Here is a 13,795-nt window from a genome sequence, read left to right as displayed (position 1 = left end):
TTACTGTATTAAATAATGCAGCGTAATGAGTATTTACTGTATGCCGCGTAATGAGACGCCTTAGTAAAGTAGTCCTTATTATATATTTCAGTATTGTATTTTACGGGAGACCACATGCATGCGCAGTGGTGATTGTAAAAAGCGACATCTGGTGGATGATCACAGGTATTACATGTAAAGGTAACGCCAAACGCTCTCCGTGCGATTAGGTACGCCTCTCTGTGACTAGGCGCGCCTCCCTACACCCCGGGACGCTGCGCATGCTCGATCGGGACAAACGCCTCAGCCAGTCAAGATAAAGATGGCTACATCTGTATGGCTGGAGGCAGCTGGGTCATTCCAAAGCAGCAGGCTGTTACTTCCTTATTCTTACAGCCCTTCGTATCTGCAATGCCTGTGTGATGCTGTGTCATGTCAGGAGGTGGAGCACTGAAGCAGGGAGATCCTGGCAGGAGACAGCTGGGCGTACTGCTCACGTGAAAGTGATTAAGGGCTGCAGGCGCTCTGGTAAGGCAGTACAAAGCTGTTTTAGAACAGCATATGTCCCGTCACCTCTGTAGCCCTATCTGTAATAGAGGGAGGCTTGGGGACCCCCTGAGTTAGACTGTCCCAGAATCAACTGCTGCAGTGGGATCAGTATGAAATGCTGGCTATTGGGATCCCAGCGGTCAGCAGACCAACGCCGGAATCTCGACAGCCAGAATACCGGTGGTGAGTGCAGCGTGTTCCCTTGTGGGCTCGCTCTGCTCACCACAATTCCGATGTTGGTATCCTGATCACCGGGATCTCGGCAGCGACGGAGACGCACCCCATTCACTTGAATGGAAAGTGTCTCCGTCCGCATGTCCGTACAGAGACGCTCTGAATGGGAGAGCCTCTGTGCACTCTCGGCATTACTAGGCGGATGGATTGCCTAGTCATGCCAGGAGTGCTCATTTGCGATGGAGCTGCCTCAGATGAGTACAGCTCCATCTGTATTTCCTATGGGTTGTCACACGGCGGGTACTCACAGCCACGCGTCTCGGGATTCGTCCCTTGCAGGCGCAGCTAGCAGTGGTGCTTGGTGGCCGCCAGGGGGGGGGGGGGGCGCGGCGCGGTCAGCGGAAAGAGTGACAGCTTCCTGGAGACTGGAGGGAGGACCTAGTGGCCCGCATCCTCCCTGTGTGTCTGCAATATAAGGGGCGGCCATGTTGGAGACCAAGTGCAGCACCAATGAGCGTATGGGTGAGTGTCAGCCAATCCTGGTTTTCTGCTGCCTATAAATAGGCTGGGATTTTTGCATTCTGTGCCAGTGCTTTGTTGTGGTTATTCTGTACCCTAGCTCTGTGCTCCTGCAGATTAGCATGTGCGTCTATTATTTTCCAATGTTATGTCAGTCCTCAAGAGGATGAAATAAGGTTTAATGTATCTTTTGTGAGCCAGCCCTGAGCTCTAAACCTATATATTTTTTCATTCATTAATTGGTTTCTGTTTCTATGGAGCAGGTAACAGTACACATTTTTGTGTTTTAAATTTTTTTTTGTGAGCCAGCCTTGAGCTCTTTATCTACCCTGTGGGTCTCCCCTAGTAAACAAGCAACCCTGCATCTGAAGAGCATATTTCAGCCATCTAATCTTATATATACCTTTTCAGTGATCACACTATATAGTAATAATTTTTGTCAGTATATCTTCCACAACATCACACAGCGAGTCTCTGAATTTTTTTGGGGGTGTTCTCTATGATAATTTATTATTATTAGATCTCCCATTTGGAGACATATACAATCAACACCTCCCTTCTGTATTGATTCCCCCCCCCCCCCCCCCCTTCTTTTTCTGTCTAAATTTTTTTTTTTTTCTTTACACACACTCCTTTCTGGAAATACCATTTCGGACCATTTCAGTCTTGATCTATGCAAAGTACAGTAAGCAGAGTGTGACCTCTCCTTCTCCTTTATGAAAGGCCCACGGCCATACTACCCTGAATACGCCCGATCTTGTCCGATCTCGGAAGCTAAGCAGGTATGGCCTGGTCAGTATTAGGAAGGGGAACCTCCTGAGAATACCAGGTGCAGTGGGCCATTTTAAAGGAAAAAACTTGCCCTCATCCCACTAACCCCCATACACTCTCTTATCTGGAAAAACCATTTCAGACCACCATGGTACCGTTTTATTAGAGTACAGAAAAAAGAAGTGTTTCTTCCTTCTTTTTACCCCCATCATCGGCCCACTGCCATACTACCCTGAATACGCCCGATTCTGTCCGATCTCGGAAGCTAAGCAGGCATGGCCTGGTCAGTACTAGGACGGGAAACCTTCTGAGAATACCAGGTGCAGTGGGCCTCTGTCCCAAACCCCCCCGCCCCCCTTCTCACTAAGGGAAGCCTCATTGCATTTCTTGCTCCATCCTTCCCACATTCCTCTTGAGCTCTATTCTGACAAAGCCTATATTGTTCTAACCCAGATATCCTCAAAGTCAGGCATGCACAGTGATCTTTTGGATACCATGGATCCTAAGAAACCATTTGGTATCCTTCACCAACCCTCTGATATTTTCACCTTCTTTATTATCTTATACCTCATTTGCTAAAAAGGTTAAATAGGATTTACACAAACAGATAATACTACACACGAGTCCCAATTTTTTGACCAAAAGTCTTTTTATTCAAGGTTTAATTAAAGGTTATGTTTTAATATTATATATACTATTCCTATCATAACAAATGAGTGCTCCCAAACAAGGTTTTTTTGTCTTTTTCTCTTGCTTTTTCCAATTGTAGTATAACCTACAAAATTCCTGGGAGCACCGCCAATCATTAGCAGTTTAAGATTTACTTGATAACTGTATGCATATTGGTATTTTCATTGTAATTTAATGTGGTACTCTAAGAAAATTGCTTGACTAGTGCGGTTCCACACACAACACTTTTCCGCAGATAAAATGCATGTCAGACTGACAGACATTTTATTGGATAGCCTGTAACCCAGCAGATATAGTGGCCATACAGTCAGGGGTGGATTGGGATGGAAAACCAGCCCGAGAATTTTTTTTAAGACGACCCAATGGAGACGGGGTTTGTTGAGGGGGTGGGGTCTCTGTAGAGATGCCAGGGACTGCATATTCATAGAGTCTGATTCTTAGTCGGACGCAAGGATGGCTATGACTGCCTCCAACTAAGCCTAGGCAGCCAGGCAGTGAGACACCGGCTCGCGCAGCATCTGAGCCGAGCATTGCAAGTATGCTCACCACTGCCCAGCAGAAAACAAGTGTGCGCATGTGCACTGCAATCCCAATCCCGGGATTGGCCTCCCTAGTAGGAAGGTATTGGTGGAACAAGGTTCTTCCAGTTTGCATTCCACAGTGAACATAAAACTTGGGAGCATGTCAGACAGCATTGGCAGTGTAGGCCAGGACCAGCTGTTGGTGTCGGATGGACTGGCCGGCAGAGTGGGGCAAGGGACCAGCCAACGAGAAAACAAGAAAACTGTCCCGACATCCCAATCTGCCCCTGCATATAGTACATTCTGAAATATATTAGATTGTTTATGAGCTTAATATCTGGGTTTCTTCACAGGAGAGGAGACCTACCCCCATTCCTCCCATGTGAAGGAACACGGAAAATGTCCATCAGTTAGCCACGGCCAATGCAGATGACTTGCAATGCCAAATATATTGCATCAGACGGACATGCTGAATGATTTGGCATGTGCGATCAATCAATATTTTGAAATACGCAGTAGAGTTATCTGGGCGATCCACTGATATCCCCACGTGTAATTCGAGATGTGCGTCTGTAGACATAGAGTATTTATTGTCCTGAACATTTTTAGGGATTTTCAAACATAAATTATATACTGTACTATACATTAGGACTAACAGTAACCAAAATCATTTACCTGCCTTAATATAGTTGAGTTATTGTTCATAATGTTGTGGATCAGTAGTCCTGCTTACAGGTATCCGGTATTTAGATCTACTCTAAAAAAGTCTACAGTTAGTAGGTCGACTAGTAATGGTCGACAAGCATTAAGTTGACAGGGTTAAACGGTTGTCAGGGTCAAAAGGTCGACATAGAAAAGGTCAACAGGTCAAAAGGCCAACATGAAAATAGTAGACACATGTGGTAATCCAGGTTTTTTGGGGTGATTTTTCAACTTTTCCATACTTACCAACCACGTGGACTACGATTGGAAATAGTTTGCTCGCCATGCAAGGGGACACAGGCCCTCATTCCGAGTTGATCGCTCGCTTGCTGCTTTTAGCAGCAGTGCAAACGCTAAACCGCCGCCCTCAGGGAGTGTATCTAAGCTTAGCAGAAGTGCGAACGAAAGGTTAGCAGAACAGTGCTGAATTTTTTTCAAGCAGTTTCAGAGTAGCTGCAGACCTACTCCTTCCTTGCGATCACTTCAGTCTGTTTAGTTCCTACTTTGACATCACAAACACGCCCTGCGTTCGGCCAGCCACTCCCCCGTTTCCCCAGGCATGCCTGCGTTTTTACCTGACACGCCTGCGTTTTTTAGCACACTCCTGGAAAACGGTCAGTTACCTCCCAGAAACACCCACTTCCTGTCAATCACTCGGAAAAGAGTCGCTAGAGCTTGTGTGAAACTGCATAGTTTTTTGTGAAAGTACGTCACGCGTGCGCACTTCGGCCCGTACGCATGCGCAGAAATGCCAAATTTTAGCCTGATCGCTACACTGTGAACAACGGCAGCTAGCGATCAACTCGGAATGATCCCCACACTAATGAGGCTTGCTTGTGGCAGAAAAGTGACAAAACACCAACACAAAGCAAAAAACAAATTCTGCCTAACTTTTGACCCTGTCGACCTTTTCTACCATTTACCTTTTTTATGTCGACCTTTTGACTCTGTAGACCTATTGACCCTGTCAACTTAATGCATGTCAACCATTAGTGGTTTACCTACAGACTGAAGACCTTTTTAGTGTAGATCTAATGATACACACCCCTATTTGCAATGTTTCCTTTTCTTTTTACTAGTGTGAGGTTTCTGTCTCTTCTATACTGGTTGTCCCTCCGTGTCCCCCTATCCCAACTATGCCTTGCTGGGTGGTTGTAAGCACTTAGACTTCGGCTTCATGCATCACAAACAGGGCCGTAACTAGGTGTGTGCCGAGTGTGCTCTGCCCACAGTGCATAAGCACTCTGTGGGAGGACAACCGGCACATCACTCAACCGCCACAGCTGCTAGGACCTGCAACTTGGGGGATTCAGTGCTGCTGGGGTTAACAGTCCCCACGCCCTTTTCCTGTGACGTCAGTGGAAACACGGACAGCATGGGGACCCAGGAGTCTGCAGCCGATGCATCAGAGAGTGGAAAGCAAGTAGCTCTGCAATAGGATGCCCCCTGTATTTGGGGGGTGAAGCTAAGTGGACAGGAGTTTTGAGTTCTCTGGTCTCCTGTGGTATGTGAGGATTGGAAACGGACAGTGTGTGAGACACCCGCTTACCCACTGGTGGAGAACTGAGGAGAGCTGCCAGGGAGTCACATGCCGCTTGAGGAGCTGCATCGGTCCAGGGAAGGACATATGGCAGCAGGTACCCTGTACCGCCGGAGAAGTGAGTTAGCTGTGTGGGATAACACTCCCATCCCACCTGACAGGAGGTTCCTGAAGGAACCGGGAAATGAGTAGAGATATTTGGGGAAGCTGCACATCTGGACACTAGGGCAAGCCTGCAGTGCAGTGTAGCTGATGGAGTGACAGGCACATAAAGAGCCGCCAGCCAGTTTTCAGTGTCAGTAGCAGCCACCCAACTCAGTGTGGGCGGGATGTACTAACCTCTCCTGCTGTGGTATTAGTGTTATCTCTGCGCTCCCGGTGTTTACTCCTCGTTAGTTGTTTTCCTCCTGCTGCCTGGCGCTCCCCAACTCTCCCTGTTGTTTCCGCGTCACACTGGTCGTCACTGCGGTCTGCCATAATCACCGCCGCGGCCATTGTTCCCTCCACAGCGGTTGTTCAGCACTGCACTCCACCTGTCAGTGAGTCACGCATGCGCAGTAGTCGCAGTAGTAGGAAGCAGAGACTACTGCGCATGCGCGACTCTCTGACAGGGAGATAGCCCTTTCCTTTCACATTAACATGCAAGTTTTTACCCAGTCAGATATTGGTGGTGCCGACATGTCTGTGTCCCTAATATAGTTTTCTCTTGGGATAAACATTCATCCACCGACATGTTGACACACATGCATCAAGTACCATCAGGAGTCGGCGGTGCCGACAGGGTCACTCCCACAGCCGTTTGTGGGAAGCACTCCGCCTCAGACATGCCGACACACGTGTACCAAACACCCACCGACATATAGGGTACAGACCCACAGTAAATTTCTGTCAGAGAGACACAGATAGAGTTTGCCAGCTCATTACCCAGCGCTTACTCAACGGTTTTGAACACTATAGAATGCCTCAAACCTGCAGTGCTTTTATATTAAACATATATTGCACTAAATTTACTGTGCCCCCCCCCCCCCCCCCCCCGTTTTGCACCCTGATACTTTCAGCAGTGTGAGGAAGGACCAGGGCCTCTGCATGAGAAAATAACGCTGGCTGTGTGAGCTGTGAGGGCTATGCCCCACACCCTTAATGGTGCGCTTCAGTCCTGCTATTTTTGTTAAAATCTTTATACTGGCGGGGGTTAGGACAAAGCCTTGGCACCTATGTCCCCTGTTGCCAGTCTTATATTGAGGTATATATGCTGCCCAGGGCGCCCCCAAATCCCCCCCCGCGCCGTGCACCCTGTAGTGCCTCTGTGTGTGGGAGCATGGCGCGCAGCGTGCGATCGCTGTGCGGTACCTCAGAAGCCGTCACTGAAGTCTTCTTTGCTGCTTCTACTCACCTGTCCTCTGACTTCTGGCTCTGCAAGGGGGGTGACGGCCGGCTCTGGGAATGAGCCCCTAGGCGTACCTAGTGATCAAACCCTCAGGAGCTAATGGTGTCCTGTAGCCAAAGAAGCAGAGCCTTGAAACTCACAGATGTAGGTCTGACTTCTCTCCCCTAAGTCCCACGAAGCAGGGAGACTGTTCCCAGCAGTTCTCCCTGAAAATAAAAAACCTAACATAAGTCTTTTTCAGAGAAACTCAGTAGAGCTCCTCAGAGTGCATCCAGTCTCACTGGGCACAGATTCTAAACTGGAATCTGGAGGAGGGGCATAGAGGGAGGAGCCAGGTCACACACTTTGAAAGTCTTAAAGTGCCCATGTCTCCTGCGGATCCCGTCTATACCCCATGGTTCTTGAAGTGACCCCAGCATCCTCTAGGACGTATGAGAAAGAGGCTTGTACAGTGCTGGTAAAACTAAAAACAACCACAAAAGAGCTCTTTGATATAACCCTTTGGGGCTCTCCTATAGTATAGCATTTCTTCTGTTTCCTTTTAATCTCCTCATCCTTCTTTTTCTCTCTCCTTTTCACTTTTTTTTCTTATACTACATAATCTATTGCATTTCAGAAACAGTTCCATAAAGTGGAGGCATTAATCATTTGTTTAGTCCATACTGAATTATTTGCTCTCTGAGATTGCATTATCTGTGTAAAGTGGATTAGCCTTTTTATACCAGTCCATCCGTAGTGATCTGCTACTGGAGCACTTTACACTGGGGAACACAATCATAAACAAATCTCCTTTATAATAACCCAGATCTGTGACTGTGTGACTGTGTGTATAACGCTGGGCGTGGTTAGGAGCTCTCATTGGGTTAGCGGCAGGTCTATCACACCCAGTCCACAGCTGATAGGCCAAGAAATGCCCTCCCACACGTTACATCCAATGGGAGGCTCTGCCCTTTGGCTGCTCCCAGAGCAGGATTAACAATGGGGCTGATGGAGCTGCAGTTCCAGGCCCACACTCCAAAATAGGCCCACTGCATCTGCAGCATCATACCCTCCAACAATTTACACATAAAAATTGGTACAAATTCGAAAAGAGGGCATGGCCATGGGTAAAGGCTTTTCCTATACTTTTAATGGAAGTTTGGAGAGCCAAAAATCAGTACAGACCATAAAAAAGTACTGTACCTGCCAACAAGGTACAGTTGGAGGGTATGAAGCAAGTCTCTGCACTGTAGATAGGGAAAAACAAAATCCTTTTACTCCAGCATCCTATGTACTGCTGCCAGTCCGTCTGCCCCCTCCGACACCAACAATCCCCACTCCCTAGCTGCGGTGCAGGTGGAACAAAAGCTGCTACAGCTACCGGAATAGATGTGTATGAAAGCAGCGCAGCGGAAGCCTGTCATAGTCCTTCCTGTGCTGCATACTCTCTGAACCCCGATGCCTCCTCTGCGCGTGATGTCACAGCAGTACCTCCCCGCCACAGCCGCGCCCAGATCCTCAGAGGCCCTGACTCCGCAACACAGCACTTGGGCTGCCGGCCTGGAAGCCCCGAGATGGATAATGTAACAGATAGAGTGGGTGATATCGAGGAGGGTAATGTCTGGACGCTGAATCAATGTAAAAGGTGACAGTGACACTGCACAGCACTCTCACCTTTTACATTGATTCAATGAGTCAGTTAGTTCTGCCAGCCAATCACTATTGTTAGCGCAGGTGTCCCAACGCGCCGCATTACAGGGAAATAGACGAACTAAATAAACTACAGATCCCAACAGCCCTTAGCGTGGAAGTATTCCTGCGCTAAGGGCTGCTGGGAGCATTCGTTTATTGAGTGCATCTACTTCCCTGTAATGCCGGCACTAACAATAGTGACTGGCTGCTTAGCTGCTGTGCGAGTCACCGGGAGAGCCATTGCCAAAGGGAGGACAGCAGCTTAGCTGCTTCCAGGAGGAGAAGCAGGAGAAGAATTACCCACCCCTCCCCCACTCACAGTACCTCCGGGCCCCATCCGTGACTCCCCCCTCGTCCACCACCCGCGGTGGCTCCGTGCCCCCTCCACCACCCACAGCACCCTCGCACCCACCCCTCCCCCACCCATAGTGGCTCCAGACCCCCACCAGCGGCACCCACCCCTCCCCCACCCATGGCACCACCGCACCAGCCCCTCTCCCACCCACAGCACCCCCACAAATGCCCCTCCCCCACCAGCAGCACCCCCGGACCCACACCCACGTCTCCCCGACACCCACCACTCCCCAGCTACAGCACCTACTAGGTGATTCATCAGGCCTTGCGCTGTTTACATCGTTGCAGTGCGCTGTTCACGTCGTTGCAAGGGGCTACAACCCCTTAACCATTGCACGCCCTTTGTCTGTGCAATATTTGACCACTCAATCAAAACCAAAATATTGCATGCCACAAGGGCGTGCAAGGGTTAAGGGGGCGTAGCCCCTTACGATTGTGTGAAGAGCGCCCGTAGGGCACGATGAATCACCTAGTATGACTATATTCACCTCCTTCCATTGAAATTATTATATCCAGTGTTTTATTTATCCAGAGTGGATCACCTATCTAGTATACTGTACACTTTAGGTGCTTGCTTGCTAGGCACAAGCACAGATATTAAATGTTTATTTTTTAAAGATAGGTCTTTTAATATACTTAATGTACTATACTTTAATATACTTAATGTACACACTTGAAAATGACAAACCAGCTGAGTTTGTTTGAAAAGTGCTTTGTTAATTAAAGTAAATTAAAATCTAACGCTCTCTAGGCTAATTTAGACATGCATCATTATGCTCCCTCAGACTAATTTTTGTAATGAAATACATTGTTAATGAAGTATGTCATTTCTATTTAATATAAACTTTTTATGCACAATGGCTTCAAAAGTTCCGTTAAATATAATCAATTTTCATTTTTCTGGTATGGGATTTGCTTGATAAGGCCATCATGAAAAAAAAAGAATATTTTGCAAGATTTCTGTTGTCTCATCTCTTACTGAACCTTATTGAGAGGCTGGGAAAACGTGCAATCAGACAAGTAGTAGTGCCAGAAATGCATGCCAAAGACAGTCTAATGTATTAGCGACTGGAATTTATAGATGCCGGAGAGCATTATAACTGGCATATTCAGAACCAGCAAAGTTAATGCTTTCCTTCAGCACAGGTGAATGTGAAGGAATTTGAAGGTACAACTTTTAAGTACTGTAGGTAGTTTGTGTGAGTTGCAGCATCACATGTACGGCTACATGTAATAGGGTCCAAGATTGGGGAATGTGCGAGATTACCACAAAACTCGCACAATTTTAGAACTTTTACAATGTGATAGGGTCCGAGCACATGCAAGCTCGAATTGTTTCCTGCAATCTCGCAACTCGCATAAACCAAATTCACATCCAGATGTTTTTTACACAGACAACTTGGCCAATGTAATAGGGCTTGAGTTGTAAAGTTGCATCTAAAACCTTACCAAGAAAATCCCCAAAATAGATCTAGTTCAGCAATGTAAAAATACATAGAACCCATAAACATATATGTTATGTATATATATTAGAGATGTGTACCGGACATTTTTCGGGTTTTGTGTTTTGGTTTTGGATTCGGTTCCGCGGCCGTGTTTTGGATTCGGACGCATTTTGGCAAAACCTCCCTTAAATTTTTTTGTCGGATTCAGGTGTGTTTTGGATTCGGGTGGGTTTTTTTTTTAAAAAAAAACCCCAAAAACAGCTTAAATCATAGAATTTGGGGGTCATTTTGATCCCATAGTATTATTAACCTCAATAACCATAATTTCCACTCCTTGTTTCCAGTCTATTCTGAACACCTCACACCTCAAATATTACTTTTAGTCCTAAAATTTGCACCGAGGTCGCTGGATGACTAAGCTAAGCGACCCAAGAGGGCGGCACAAACACCTGGCCCATCTAGGAGTGGCACTGCAGTGTCAGACAAGATGGCACTTAAAAAAATTGGCCCCAAACATCACATGATGCAAAGATAAATAAAAAAAAAAAGAGGTGCAAGATGGAATTGTCCTTGGGCCCTCCCACCAGGGCCGTAACTACGTGTGTGCCAAGTGGGCCTGGCACACAGCGCAGTTGCCCTGAGGGCGCACGGCCAGCGGCATGTAATGAGTCAAATTGACTCATTACATGCCGCCTCTGCTGTGTGCCATGCGCCGCCGCCGCGCTGTGGAGGAGAGCTGCAGCGCCGGGCAGCGGAGAAGGAGGAGGAGGGAGGGGGACTGGAGCCACAGCAGCGCTATTTGATTGATAGTAAGCGCCATTGCAGCAGCCCCCTCTCCTTCCGTATTGGCTGCCCGGCTCTGCTGTGGATGCTGGGATGCGGTTCCTCCATCCCAGCATCCACAGCAACGCCGGGCAGCCAATACGGAAGGAGAGAGGACAGCTGCAGCGGCGCTTACTACCAATGACATAGCGCTGCTGCGGCTCCAGTCCCCCTCCCTCCTCCTCCTTGTCCGATGCCTGCACCGAGGGAGCTGCACGAGGAGCCTGACTGCCAGCGGGGAGATGGTATCTCTCTCTCTCTCTCTCTCAGGGGGACACCGTCTGCCATAATGTGTAAAAAGGGGAACTGGCTGCCGCAATGTGTAAAAAGGGGGCCTGGCTGCCGCAATGTGTAAAAAGGGGGACTGGCTGCCATAATGTGTAAAAAGGGGGACTGGCTGCCGTAATGTGTAAAAAGGGGGCCTGACTGCCGCAATGTGTAAAAAGGGGGACTGGCTGCCGTAATGTATAAAAAGGGGGACTGGCTGCCGTAATGTGTAAAAAGGGGGACTGGCTGCCGCAATGTGTAAAAAGGGGGACACCGTCTGCCGTAATATGTAAAAAGGGGGCCTGGCTGCCGCAATGTGTAAATAGGGGGACTGGCTGCCGCAATGTGTAAAAAGGCGGCCTGGCTGCCGCAATGTGTAAAAAGGGGGCCTGGCTGCCGCAATGTGTAAAAAGGGGGCCTGGCTGCCGCAATGTGTAAAAAGGGGGACTGGCTGCCATAATGTGTAAAAAGGGGGACTGGCTGCCGCAATGTGTAAAAAGAGGGCCTGGCTGCCGCAATGTGTAAAAAAGGGGGACTGGCTGCCGTAATATGTAAAAAGGGGGCCTGGCTGCCGCAATGTGTAAAAAAGGGGGATTGGCTGCCGTAATGTGTAAAAAGGGGGACTGGCTGCCGTAATGTGTAAAAAGGGGGTCTGGCTGCCGCAATGTGTAAAAAGGGGGACACAGTCTGCCGTAATATGTAAAAAGGGGGCCTGGCTGCCGCAATGTGTAAAAAGGGGGACTGGCTGCCGCAATGTGTAAAAAGGGGGACTGTCTGCTGTAATGTGTAAAAATGGGGACTGTCTGCTGTAATGTGTAAAAAGGGGGATGCTGTCACCTGTAATGTATAAAAGGGGCTCTACCTGGTGTAGTGGCGCTACTGTGCAGCGTAATTTGAATAATGGAGACTACTGTGCACCGTAGTATGAATTGCTATTATTTTGTGGCCACGTCCCTTCCCCATGAAGCCACTCCCCTATATATTTTTTGCGCGCCTACGGCGCGCACTGCCCCTGTCTTACATTGGGGGTGCGCCAATGTCGTTTCTTGCACACAGCGCTAAAATGCCTAGTTACGGCACTGCCTCCCACCCTTATGTTGTATAAACAGGACATGCACACTTTAACAAACCCATCATTTCAGCGACAGGGTCTGCCACATGACTGTGGCTGAAATGACTGGTTGGTTTGGGCCCCCACCAAAAAAGAAGCAATCAATCTCTCCTTGCACAAACTGGCTCTACAGAGGCAAGATGTCCACCTCCTCCTCATCGTCCGATTCCTCACCCCTTTCACTGTGTACATCCCCCTCCTCACAGAGTATTAATTCGTCCCCACTGGAATCCACCATCACAGGTCCCTGTGTACTTTCTGGAGGCAATTGCTGGTAAATGTCTCCATGGAGGAATTGATTATAATTAATTTTGATGAACATCATCTTCTCCACATTTTGTGGAAGTAACCTCGTACGCCGATCACTGACAAGGTGAGCGGCTGTACTAAACACTCTTTCGGAGTACACACTGGAGGGGGGGCAACTTAGGTAAAATAAAGCCAGTTTGTGCAAGGGCCTCCAAGTTGCCTCTTTTTTTCTGCCAGTATACGTACGGACTGTATGACATGCCTACTTGGATGCTGTCACTCATATAATCCTCCACCACTCTTTCAATGGTGACATAATCATATGCAGTAACAGTAGACGACATGTCAGTAATCGTTGGCAGGTCCTTCAGTCCTGACCAGATGTCAGCTATCGCTCCTGACTGCCCTGCATCACCGCCAGTGGGTGGTTTTGGAAATTTGATCCTTTTCTTGGCAGCTCCAGTGGCGGCAGAAAATGAAGGAGGAGCTGTTGGCGGGTCACGTTCCGCTTGACTTGACAAGTGTCTCACCAGCAGGTCTTTGAACATCTGCAGACTTGTGTCTGCCGGAAAGAGAGATACAACGTAGGCTTTAAACCTAGGATCGAGCACGGTGGCCAAAATGTAGTGGTCTGATTTCAACAGATTGACCACCCGTAAATCCTGGTTAAGCAAATGAAGGGCTCCATCCACAAGTCCCACATGCCTAGCGGAATCGCTCCATTTTAGCTCCTCCTTAAATCTCTCCAGCTGCTTCTGCAAAAGCCTGATGAGGGGAATGACCTGACTCAGGCTGGCAGTGTCTGAACTGACTTCACATGTGGCAAGTTCAAAGGGTTGCAGAACCTTGCACAACGTTGAAATCATTCTCCACTGCGCTTGAGTCAGGTGCATTCCCCCTTCTTTGCCTATATCGTAGGCAGATGTATAGGCTTGAATGGCCTTTTGCTGCTCCTCCATCCTCTGAAGCATATAGAGCAGCGGTGGCCAACCAGTGGCTCTTGAGCCGCATGCGGCTAGTTCTTCATTCAGATGCGGCTCCTGA

The 13,795-nt window shown here is 48.3% G+C and overlaps 2 pseudogenes; both read left to right on the top strand.

Moving 5' to 3' along the window:
* The first annotated feature begins 1,944 nt into the window (after positions 1-1,944).
* On the top strand, positions 1,945-2,062 carry LOC134947052 (5S ribosomal RNA; annotated as a pseudogene).
* Positions 2,063-2,206: 144 nt separating this feature from the next.
* Positions 2,207-2,324, top strand: LOC134946433 (5S ribosomal RNA; annotated as a pseudogene).
* Positions 2,325-13,795: the final 11,471 nt, after the last annotated feature.

Source organism: Pseudophryne corroboree, chromosome 7 (genome assembly GCF_028390025.1).
Source record: "Pseudophryne corroboree isolate aPseCor3 chromosome 7, aPseCor3.hap2, whole genome shotgun sequence".
Lineage (NCBI taxonomy): Eukaryota > Metazoa > Chordata > Amphibia > Anura > Myobatrachidae > Pseudophryne > Pseudophryne corroboree.
This window is presented reverse-complemented; position numbering and strand designations above follow the sequence as displayed.